General features: G+C 41.2%; 1 protein-coding gene across 1 annotated transcript in view; it reads right to left on the bottom strand.

Annotated features, from left to right (window-relative positions):
* CDK17 (cyclin dependent kinase 17) overlaps positions 1–8,265 on the bottom strand; it is a 92,134-nt gene extending 83,869 nt beyond the window's left edge. The window contains exon 1 of the mRNA XM_023509359.1: positions 8,200–8,265. The gene's annotated coding sequence lies outside the window, so the exon portion shown is untranslated. The remainder of the gene's footprint in view (positions 1–8,199) is intronic.
* Between the last annotated feature and the right edge of the window lie 4,130 nt (positions 8,266–12,395).

The following is a 12,395-nucleotide window of genomic DNA, read 5'->3' as shown; positions in this document are numbered from 1 at the left end:
GAATCAGGTTAGACATTCCAAAATGCTTACATAAGAATGTGGCACATGAACGAATAAGCTTTTTCTTGCAGATTTTTTTTTTTTTTGGCCAGGGCTAGGTTTGAACCTGCCACCTCCGGTATATGGGGCCGGTGCCCTATTCCTTTGAGCCACAGGAGTCGTCCCATGAAAAAATAATTTAAAAGATATTTAGGAATTAATGGCTTGGCGCCTGTCGCACAATAATTTAAAAGATATTTAGGAATTAATGGCTTGGCGCCTGTCGCACAGTGGTTACAGAGCCAGCCACATACGCTGAGGCTGGTGGGTTCGAGCCCGGCCCAGGCCTGCTAAAACAACAGTGAAAACTGCAGCAAAACATAGCCGGGTGTTGTGGCAGGTGCCTGTAGTCCCAGCTGCTTAGGAGCCTGAGGCAAGAGGATCGCTTAAGCCCCAAGAGTTGGAGGTTGCTGTGAGTTGCGATGCCAGAGTACTCTACTGAGGGTGACACAGTGAGACTCTGTCTCAAAAAAGGAAACAAAAAAGATATGTAGGAATTAAAATTAACAGGATTTAGTTTGACTGACTGGGCTGGGAGGAAGGGACATAACAGAAAAGCAAAAGAAGCTGCCAAAGTTTTTGGCTTAAGTGACTGCGCTGATGGTGGTGCCGTCCACTGGGACTGGGACTGGAGGGGACAGTGAGAGCTCAGCTTAGGTAAGGGAGCAGTAAGGCATTATCTAGGAGGTAGCTGGAATAGAACTCAGAACAAGAGGTCTGGATTAGAAATAAAGAGGTGGAGATTTACCAGCATATGGGTGACGGGAACAAAGCCAAAAACACTGGTGAGACTTTCCAGGGAACACTGAGGACACGAGAGAGCCGTAGACAGATACCCAGACAGCCAATGTTGCTGGTACTTCACACGTTACAATATCACCGTATTAAATCACAGGTCTGCAACATATACAATTACTATCGTGTTGTTGAGGACACAACAAACGCTTTAAAGATACTAACTGATTACACTCCTAAATTGACAAATCAAATGAAGTCAAGCTGAGCTATAAATAAAGATCACTTCTTAAAACTAATTTAACAGGACAGACATAAGGGGTCAAAGTCTGCTTAAGGAATCCCAATTTACCTCACAATCAATGAAAAGCTTCTTTTCCCACCAGAAATAGCAGTATAGGTCAGTAATATAAAATATTAAAATCTCGAATCATGTTACCTAAGAAGTTTAACTTTAAAAAAATACTAAAAACATATATTTAAATTTAATACACTAGTTAAATTTAGAGGATAAACCATCAAAATTTAGAGTGGAAAGAACTATCAATATAATTACTTGGTAATTTCTCACATTAATATAAACTTTTGTTTATACTGAACTTAAACATATATTATGTTTACATAATATAGTAACAAATATTAACTATCGATTGTAAGAATAACAGAATTAAATATATAACTTGAGAAGGCCCAACTAACCAAAAATATTGTAAAAAAAAAATTATCTTATTAGCATTGAGTATATTGAGTATATTGGATTCTTGCTTCTCCACTCTTGTGATACTTTACTAAGAAGAATGTGTTCCAACTCTATCCTAGTTAATACAGAAGATGTAATGGCTGAATAGTATTCCATGGTATACATATACCACAGCTTCAAACAGTGTAACCTAATTCTTTGTACCCTCAATGAACCTGAAACAATAAAAAGAAATCATCTTTGGGTTCCTTCCAACTGTTTATGAACATGTACACAAAATTCAGAGTATTCTTAAAAGTATTCACACTTGGCTCAGCGCCCATAGCTCAGTGGTTAGGGCGCAGGCCACATGCACCGGGGCTGGTGGGTTCAAACCTGGCTGAGCCTGCTAAACAAATAAATAAACAAACAGGGTGGTGCCTGTGGCTCAAAGGAGTACGGTGCCAGCCCCATATGCCAGAGGTGGTGGGTTCAAACCCAGCCCCGGTCAAAAACAAACAAACAAACAAACAAAAATAACAAAAGAAAAATAGCCAGGTGTTGTGGCAGATGCCTATAGTTCCAGGTACAAGGGAGGCTGAGGCAAGAGAATCACTTGACCCCAGGAGTTTGAGGTTGCTGAGCTGTGACATCACAGCACTCCACTGAGGGCAACATATAGTGAGATTCTGTCACATCCCAAAAAAGTATTTACACTAAAAAGTACATAAAAGGAAATAAATTATGCCATTAAAAGGCAGACAAATAAATAAATAAATAAATAAAAATAAAATAAAAAGGCAGACAAAATCTTTTATTTTTTTAATTAACCATTATGGCAACGAAAGAAAATAAATTTTCTTTCATGGCTTTTCACTTTTATGGACCTCTTCTAGGTCAAGTCAGTAACACTTTCTGTTTCTTAGATATGAACAAGAGATGAGATACATAGGATGGCCATGAAGTTGTATGCAAATATAAACTGCATAATACTAATTTGCAGGTTTTCTGTCATAAGGATTGGTTTTCAATATGAAAAGTTACTATGAAAAATGTGCGGCTTGGCGCCTATAGCTCAACCGGCTAAGGTGCCAGCCACGTACACCTAAGGTGACAGGTTCAAATCCCCAGCCCGGACCCGTCAAACAACAATGACGGCTGCAACCAAAAAATAGCTGGGCGTTGTGGCGGGAGCCTATGGTCCCAGCTACTTGGGAGGCGGAGGCAGGAGACTCGCTTGAGCCCAGGAGTTGGAGGTTGCTGTGAGCATGATGCCATGGCACTCTACCCAAGGGGATAGCTTGAGGCTCCGTCTCAAAAAAAAAAAAAAAAGAAAAATGTGCAATCTGGTCTGATACTTCCATTTTTCACTGGTATATACCCACATGTTAATAAAACTTTAAGTTCAAAATTTATTCTTCAATTAAAATAAGAAATCCCAATGTCAAAACCAATGGATGTATATGTGTATATATTTATATATATATAATTTATTTACCTTAAGGCAAAATTTTCACCCAATACTAATACAACCTACATATAACATGATGCATCTGGGCTGTCTTCCCTTTGAAGACAACACATGTAAAATCAAAATAAATACGTAAATGTGTAAACTTTAAAAAAAAAAGGCAAACAGTATTTGCATCACAATGCCAAGTATAATTTTTTAAACTAATTAATTAATTTATTTTTTGAGACAGAGTCTCAAATTTATTTATTTATTTTTTGAGACAGAGTCTCACTATGTCACCCTTGGTATAGTACCATGGCGTCACAGCTCACTGCAACCTCAAACTCTTGGGCGTAAGTAATTCCCTTGCCTAGGCCTCCCAAGTAGCTGGGACTACAGGCGCCTGCCACAATACCTGGCTATTTTTGGTGTTGTTGCAGTTGTCATTGTTGTTTTAGCCGGCCTGGCTCAGGTTCAAATTGCCAGCCTCGGTGTATGTGGCCAGTGCCCTACCCACTGAGCGATGGGGGCCGCCCAATTTTTCTTTTTAGCACCCACATTCATTTCATGTTATACACAAAGAACTCTGATAAGACCATGATTTAAAAAATCTGTAAATATTCTAAGTATGTTTTTAGCGTTTTGATTTTAATCTAATTTTGATAAGTTTCTGTAATTTTACCAATGTTTAAAAAGCACAGATATGTACACTGACTTTCTAACATCCCCTCTCCATACAGGCATTGCAGAAAAGTGGTTTGAATGCCTAAACTGGAACGTCCCCATAGCCTGTAGGACCCTAGAAACAACTACCTAACCTAAGGTCTCTGTTTCCTCAGATGAAAACAGAGACAATACCCTTATGACAGGCTCATCTGAGGACTTCACAAAACAACACTTGCCATAATGCCTACCAGAAAAGGTAATTTCTTTCACACAGTGTATGTTATGGACCACATGTTTGTGTGTGCCCCAAATTCATGTTGAAGCCCTAATCTCCCTTGATAGTAACTGGAGGTAGATCTTTGGGAAGTAATTAGGTTTAGATTAGGTCTTGAGGGTGGGACTCAAATTCTCTCTAACAGAATTTGTGCCCCTTATAGGAAGTGAAAGAGAATAAGAGAGATCCCTTTCCCAGTCTCTTTCTCTCTCTCTTCCTTCTCCCACAGGCAAAGAGGAAAGGCCTGGAGAGCACACAGGGAGAGGCAGCTGACAAGGCAGCAGCATCCAGATCGCAGACTTCCAGCCTCTGCAACTGTGAGTAAATACATGTCTGCTTTTTAAGCCACCCAGTTTATGATATTTTGTTATGGCAGCTTGGGGAGACTAAATCAGGTTATATAAAAAACTATTTTAGAAAGGAGACTTTGGACAGCAAGATAATTTTTACCTCATCTCAATATGCCATGGGATCTATAAATCTACCTCCTCAAATATAGTATTCAGCATCTTTGGTTATTGCAGTAAATAATAACATTATCTATTAAACTTTCTGGTACATGTCTATTGATTTTTTCACACTGGCCAACAGGAAGGGGAAAACATGCCAGGCACGGTAAGCTACACGTAGGTAATATTCAATAGATTTTCTGGCCCTTGGCAATTCTTCTTTCCCGGTCAGTATTCTGCAGATATCAAAAGTAACCCAACTAACTGTACTGGAAGCAAAATAATGACAAAGAATTCACTAATGACAAGATTTCTCAAAAGCCAGTCTAATCAATTAGTTCTCTCTCCAGCAGTTCAATTGCTCACTAGGCTGAATGCTGGTGAGCTCTACCAAGTTTCCTATTATAGGCAGTTCTTCACTTTGCAAATGCAACATAAAGCACATTTTTAAATGCCATAAACCTACTGTTTATATCTTCATCATTGAAAATGCAAAATGCCATAATTACTTTAAAAAACACCTTAAATAATGGTTCCTATTTAAAAGTCTTAAGCAAAAATTACTTATTCAAAATCCAAAGAACCTAACACTGTTCTTCCTTTCCATGTATAAAAGGAGAGACAATTTTTAAAACAGATCGAGTACTCTGGACAATATTGTTGTATGCTGCACTTAACCTATTTATTTAACAATACAGTAATAAGTTCATTAAGTAATTACCCATCATGGAAATAGAAAAGCTATGTAAAAGAATGCCAGGATGTGATGCTATAATTTTATAAAGACAAGGGAATGGCAATAAAAATTCAAAATGTAATACCTTATAAATATTCAGCACTATTAGACAACAAAGGAAATAGTAAAAAAAAAAACAAAAAACCTGTGTTCAGATAACTTCTTTAATATCACATGCTATCATTATCTTCAGTTTTAAATAGCTACCTCAGTTGCCATTATAGCTTCCATTTTTCACAATAAAACAGTTGTACCGTTTTTCATTTAATAATATTCCACCAATGAAGGGAAAGAAGAAAATATTGCTGAAAATAAGGGAGAAAAACAAGCCTTGGCAGAGCAAAGACAATAATTTTATATGCCATCTCTTTCTGCCATTATGTAGGTAGGAATGAACCAATATCTGAAAACAAACACATCAACAAACATATATATTAAAATCTTAGCACAGTTAACCTGTGCTACAAAGCAAATAAAATTTAAATTTTCTATCTGTGTAAATATCAGTGACTTCCTAAAATAAGATTACTAGGTACACAAAGCTACTAGACCTATTGATCTGCTCCTCCAATTTCATCTTTCCTTACTCTGTGTGTCTATTTCTTTTTCCTTCTGGTAATCAGAGCTAAGTGGGACAGGCTACACTATTTCAAATACCTAATACTGAAAGTTACATTGTTGGGCCTGAATCCATGAGAATTATACATTTCATGGAAGCTTTCTTTTTAGTACAGTAAGAGGCAAAATAAAATATCAATGATACTTTATTCTACAGTTACCTTTCCTCTGATTGTAACGTGAAAATTTGCAAAATACTAAAACAAATGTTTCTGATCAACAGAAAGTCCTACCCACCCAGAAACTTTGTTAACTTTTTGGTAGAGTTCCTTCCAGTAACACTTAAATTTCGATTATCTAATTATATCCTAGTTAATATGAATGAAAAAATGTATCTTCAATATAGCCTTTCAATAAATATAAAATAGCAATTATTAATAATCCTGTTGGTTTCACATGTGTCTCTAAAATGTTTTAAATTTGGGGGTGGGGTATGGAGACCTACAGTTCAAAAACTAGTCACTATGCTGATCTCTTTCACAAATAATTTTTATAGTGTCAACTCTTTAATGGCAGCAAGCAGCAAGATATCAACATTGATGTCTCAACATCAAACTGGCTTTCTTCTCACTTTCTTTCCATTCGTATTTCAATAATTTATTTCCATTGTAAATATAATCAAATAACTACTTATAGTTTCATAATTTTATAGAAGCTTAAATTCAAAAAGAGCAATGATTTTTTGAAGCCCAGCATTCAAACTGTTAGTGGGTCTGACCTATGAGATGGTTTTCCAACTCCTTAGATTCCAATATTCTCTGGTTTCCCAGCATTCTGTTAGTGGGTCAGACCTATGAGATGGTTTTCCAATATTCCAATATTTCCAATGTTATATTCCAATATTTTCTCTCAACAAATATATAAAGAATATTCCTTAAATATGGCCACATTTTTTTCTTTTGTTCCAACCCATTGTTTATGGAAGTATGCAGATGTTAGAATTACAAAGACTGAAATGACTTCATCAACAAAGCAACACCCCAGACATTTAATAAATAAGCCAACTCAGACTCATAAAAGAACCAAACAAAACCAATGCTATTACCACCAGAAATTTTCTTAAATTTTAGTTTATCCTTACTTCTAGCTTGGAGCATTTGGTCTACTCAAGGCATCAAAGGTCTCAAAATCACACTCATTTTCTTCTGCCCAACTGTTAACAAAGCGAGTCTGAAACACAGTAACTCATTTGTTACTTTGATCTTCTTGCACAAACGCCTTTAAAAGAAATCCATCAACAAAGACTCAAAAAAAGAAACAGCAAAGTTTGAGGAAAGAATTGTCTTTGAGTTAAGTATTTCCTGATATGTGAAAGAAGGTCTGGGTGCCAGGAATGCACTTTGCTGGCCCTAGGAACCGCCAAGACTCAAACAGAATTTGCCACTTCTGTATCCAGAAAGTGACCTGCTATGACCTGATTATTAATTCGGCTGTAGGGGTGATAAAACACGACCCACGACGCATCTTTGGTGGACATACTGAAGGAAAGCAGGGGCGTCACGGATTTCAGCTAAATCATTTTGCCATTTTTGCAGAAGAAAAGCTAATTGTTAACGGCCATGTGACATTATAGATCCCAGAAAGGAAAGGGTGGGAGGAAGAGAGAGGAGTTCAAGGCGGTTCAGGGTCAGAGCAAGCTCAGGCATCCTGTCATTAGCAAACGTTCCCCAAGCTGAAGGCAAAATAGCGCTTTACCCGAAAAGGAGTGGGTGAAAAGTAGGGGGAGAATGAAGGGGAAACCACAGGAGAAGCAATGTGGCAGTGTGGGGGTGACGGGAGGGAGGAGATCTGGAGCTATCCAGCTGAGTTGGGGAGCAATGGCATCGGGCACAAAAACGCTGAGAAAAGCAACTGTGCCGAAGACAACACTTGGCACCCTCCTCCCCCCATTTTCCCTGCCCTCTTGGTTCTGTGGGTTTCCCACGTTCCCTCCACCTCCGCTCTCGACCAACGCTCCGGGGTGTGACCCGCCAGCAGGAGGCTGCCCCGATCTTTGTCTCGGCCCGCTCCCCACGCCAGGGCTCCCCCTCCTCCGCGCCCCCGACGTCTCCGGGGGAGCGAGGAGCGCCGCGCCTGCCGCCCCCTCGCTCACCTCCCGCCGACCCGCGCCCCTTCCTTCCCCCGCAGGGCCGCGCCGCCCGCTCCACCCTCTCGGAGGGGACCTTTGTGTCTCGGGGGACTTTCGGTCTCTTCCCCCCGATCCGCCCCGTGGGGAGACCGGCCTCCCCTGGAAACCAAAGCGGCCGCAAGTCCCGGAGGCGGCGCGGCGGCAGCGGGCGCCTCCCGGGAAGGAGCCCGGCGGACACTCGCACCCCACCCACCCCCGGAAATGCCTGGGCGCCCCGGGCACCGCGCTGGACCCCTGGGCTGACGGGCACACGCGAGCCCGCCGCAAAGCGCCTCCACGCTCAACTTCACGGCGCGGCCTGAGCCCCCGCGTCCCCACCGGCCCCCCGCCCCGGCCTCCGTCCCACGCACCCTCCGGCCGCCCTCGGTCCAGGGCGGCCGGGCAGCGGCGGAAAGAGCGGCGGTCCCCGGCCGCCAACTCACCAGCAAGTGCGGGAGACCCGAGGCGCGGCGCGGCGCGGAGGGAAGGCGGCTCCGCCGACGCCCGCGGCAGCCGGATGCAGGTCCGGGTCCCAGCAGCCGGCAGAGCCCAGGCGCCTCCGAGCGCAGGCCGCCGTCTTCCGGCTCTCGCCGCGGGTCCGGAGCCTCCGGGAGGGGCCGCGGGTGCCTCACGCGTTGCCAAGCCCCCTGGTCAACATGGCTCCCGGGCCGCCGAGCCGCGCGGACGGCCCACTAATCCCCTCGGAGAAGCCGGGGCGGGCGGGCGGGCACCGACGGGCGCTGGCTCCTTCTTCTCGCCGGCTCCGGGGCCCGACCGTGGGGCGGCGGAGGGGACTGCGGGCGGCCGCTTTCGCTCCCTGCGTGTGCGTCGCGTTCTCACTTGGCGGCTGCGGATTGACGCCTCCGCCTGTTCCCCGGAGGAGAGCGAGAGAGAGAGAGAGAGAGAGAAAAAAAGACTTTTATTGAAACGATCCAACCAGCGGCAGCGGAGAAAGGCGACCGACTGCGGGAGCTTCCCCCACCCCCGCCTGAACAGCTCTCCGGGGGCAGCGCGACCCCTGCCGGCGGCGGCGGTGGGCGGGGCCTGCAGCCCGGGGGCGGGGCCTGCGGGCCGGGCTGGGGCGGGTATCCCCGGGAAACTCCCCCACCTCGCGGTGGGGGCGTCGGCCTCCCCGGCTTTGCTCCTGGGATTGAGGGAGGGTGGCTGGAGTGAGAAGAGAGGGCAGTGCCAGTGGACAGCTACTGGGGAAGGAATTAGCTGAGTAACAGCCCCTTCGTCTTTCTCCCATCCCCAAGCAAAACCAAAACTCTTTCTGAAAATATCCAGGTAATTATTGTCCCAGGTGTCCGTGCCACAATGCTCCACTGGCTTTCTAGAGAGTTGGTGTCGATGGACCCACATTGAAACGTGTTGATTGCCACAACTTTCCTGCTTTATTGCGGGTGAGCGGGTACCAGTGCCACGATCATTCACGGTCATGCAGCATTTATTCATTTAAATTACAGTACGATTTTTAAAATATATATTTTGTTATATTCTGAGCAAGATGCTGGATCCTCTAAGGACTGAGTGTAGCCTGTTTTAAGATGATCAACAAGCAAATATAATAAAAATCTGAACGTTATGAGAGCGGAAACCAAGATGCTATAAAAACTACTGTTGCAGTTAGTTAGGTTTTGTTTTCTTGGAGGAGATGGGTCATGCGAGGTTGGCCCAGTTTCTGTAAATGTTTTTACTTTCTTCTTTTCCCAGAGGCTAAAAAGCTAGTTCAGGAATGAACGACGGAGTGAAAGTGAAGATAAACTAAAGTAATAGTGACCCACTTTTTGTCACTAATAAGGATAAAAGCATAAAGTAAAAACAAACTTAAACCCCTAGCGGGAGATAATGAAAGAATTGAAAGAAGAGAATAGGGACCGGATGTAGACAACCTAAACAAGAAAAAAAAATTAACCACATGAAAGGCCTGTGAAGTGACATATGAGTATTTTTTTCTATTTTAACACCGGGAAGTAGGCAACACATTTTAATGCAATTTCAAATCACATAATGTGTTTAGGACTTCTGACAATTGACTTTTAGGATTCCTGGATGAATCCTTTCCCCCTTAAAAATCATGCCTGGTGACTTTTTCTCCTGTTTTGTTGGCCAAAATTGAACGTATCTAATGTAACATCGAACATTCATACATGTCCATTAGACCTTTGCCTTAAAAATTACCAGGACCTGTAAATTAGCAACAATTATGCTCTACACATATTTAACACGTGTTTGCCATGCAAAAATGCAAATATGAATTATGTAACAAGCTTTTCTTTAGAACAAGTGTGCTTTTTAAAAAGCACTGTTAATGATGCTTTTTAGATTTGTCTAAAAAGTCAAAGTGAACTTTACAATATAACAAGAAATGGCATCGTTTTCAGAGTTCTTTTTCAGTTATAGAGAAAAAATTGATGTTTATACAAGGCCTATTTATATGCAAGGATTTAGCACACTTGCCTTATTTAAAAAACAACAGTATGCTTTTTGTCTCTCAGTAAATATTGAAAATCATCAAAGAAGGGAGTTTCAGCATTAATAATTCCACCTTCACATCATTAGATTGAAATTACTGTATGAGAAATAAAAAGATTACTCTGTCTCCTCCAAAGCACTCACTCTCTCTTCCTCCTACATCCTGTATTGCCATATTGAAATTTCATAATTAGAACTTCAGTGATTATTTTATTGATCTATTTGTTCTTTCCATCAAAAACAAATGTACTGACTGCCTATCATGTGCCAAGCACGTTGCTAAATGTTGAAGAAATAGAAGTAAATAAGACAAACAAGGTCTTGCCCTTATAGAACCATATTCTAGTGATGGAAACAAGCACTTAAGGAATTCATGAGATAATTTATAATCATGAGAGTGTTATGAAAAAAAAGAAAGACTAATGGAAAATAAATTGGGTTTTAGGTGGTAAGGTCAGGAAAGGCTTGATGATCAACAAGATTAGAATCTGTGAATCCTTTCTTTATATTGCTCAGTAAATTATTTGATCAAGAAAAGGTCACATAACAATCAGAATAATGGATGAATGAACTTATTTAATTACTTTGCTAAATCAACTTAAAATTCCTATATGATGTTTTATGCATATGAGTCTATCTTTGTCCTACGTTGTTGTATAGACTTATTTTTGGCTTTATGAAACTAATTATAAATTATTTTACTTCAAGATTTCTAGTATAAAATTATTTACTAAGAGTATTTCCCAAACTGTGCTTAATAGTATTCCCTAGTGCTTAGTTGCAGAGAGGGGTCCAGGAAGAATTACAAGTTCAAATCCACTTGGGAAATGTCACCTACTTTATCTCCCTTTGGGAAGTTCACAGCGTACATTTACATATTTGAAATTTACATATTTGAGGCTCCAAGAGGTTCTGAGATTAAAAATAATTTCCTTTCCAGTAAAATCAGTGTATCCTAAAATGTGTTAACCATAGAACAGCTGTGTCACAGGACATATACGGAAACATTGAGAGGAGAATTTATAGGTCATTGAACTCGGGACACAGAAAGCAAAAAATCTTTGCTGTGATTTACACTCTGAGAATGACATCATCTGGGAAACAAATGTGAAACCTATCCAGTAAGATAATGAATAGAAATAAGCTAGTTTCCAGTTGCTCCGCATCGCTGGTTCTCAAACTGAGGTACCTGAGCCAGCAAGAGCAATGTTACCTGGGAATTTCTCAGAAATCCAAATTCTCAGGCCCCACTCCAGACCAACTGAATCAGAAACTGTGGGGTGGGGACCAGCAAGCTGTGTTTTTCCAAATGCTCCACAATGAAGTTTGAACACCGCTGCTGTATACAACATCAATATATAGTTTTATTAACAAAACAATTTTCCCCATGTCTGGCTTTCTGGACCATTTCCAATTATTAATTAATGTTTGTTTTTAAAAAAACTCTCAAAGAAATTAGATAATTGACTAAACTTTTTGTCTGGTTCCAGCCCCTGTTTTGCCAGGCTGAACCATTCAGGAAGTCTATTCTTTTGCAACAAGAATGGAGGAAATCAAGCTAAAGGCAGCAACCAACTGTCTTCCCCCAATAACACTTGAGCAAAATCACTTTATATCTGGTAAAAATGAAACTATATGTGAGAAGAATATCATCAAAGGCTTTTTTCCTTAACCTGCTTCAAAGACAAAACATGTAGCCCCACTCTAATGTTTATTTTTTTATAAATATGTTGTACAGTCTCAATATCTGCAAAACAGCTCTATACCATTGCAGAATGATACCGTTGTAGACTGTCACTGACAGATTAATTGTAGAACCAGATTTACTTAAAATCATTGTCAGAATATCTCTATGGACCTACAAGTTACAAATTTGAAGAAGAAATTTTCTTCCCTGTTTCCATGTAAAATTTCAAATTTGGAGTACTGGATTTAACTCTGGAGGATTAAGAACATCTGAGACATTTGGTCCAGTCCAGGGAGCATTAGGAAAACCTTTCAGGAGAGTGTTGTCATGTACCCTTCCTAGGGAAGTGAATCTAGAAGCCAAACTCAGTCTTAGCAGTTAAGATGCACATAATTTTCAAACATTTTGTCTTAACACAAAAATTTTTTCTAGTTACCAACAAAATGCTTGGAGAGTGTTATCTCCAGGCTTCTACTA

This window comes from Otolemur garnettii, unplaced genomic scaffold (assembly GCF_000181295.1).
Source record: "Otolemur garnettii isolate 467f Iridium unplaced genomic scaffold, OtoGar3 scaffold00007, whole genome shotgun sequence".
Taxonomy (NCBI): domain Eukaryota; kingdom Metazoa; phylum Chordata; class Mammalia; order Primates; family Galagidae; genus Otolemur; species Otolemur garnettii.
Note: the sequence above shows the minus strand (reverse complement) of the source record. Positions and strands in the feature narration are given on the sequence as shown.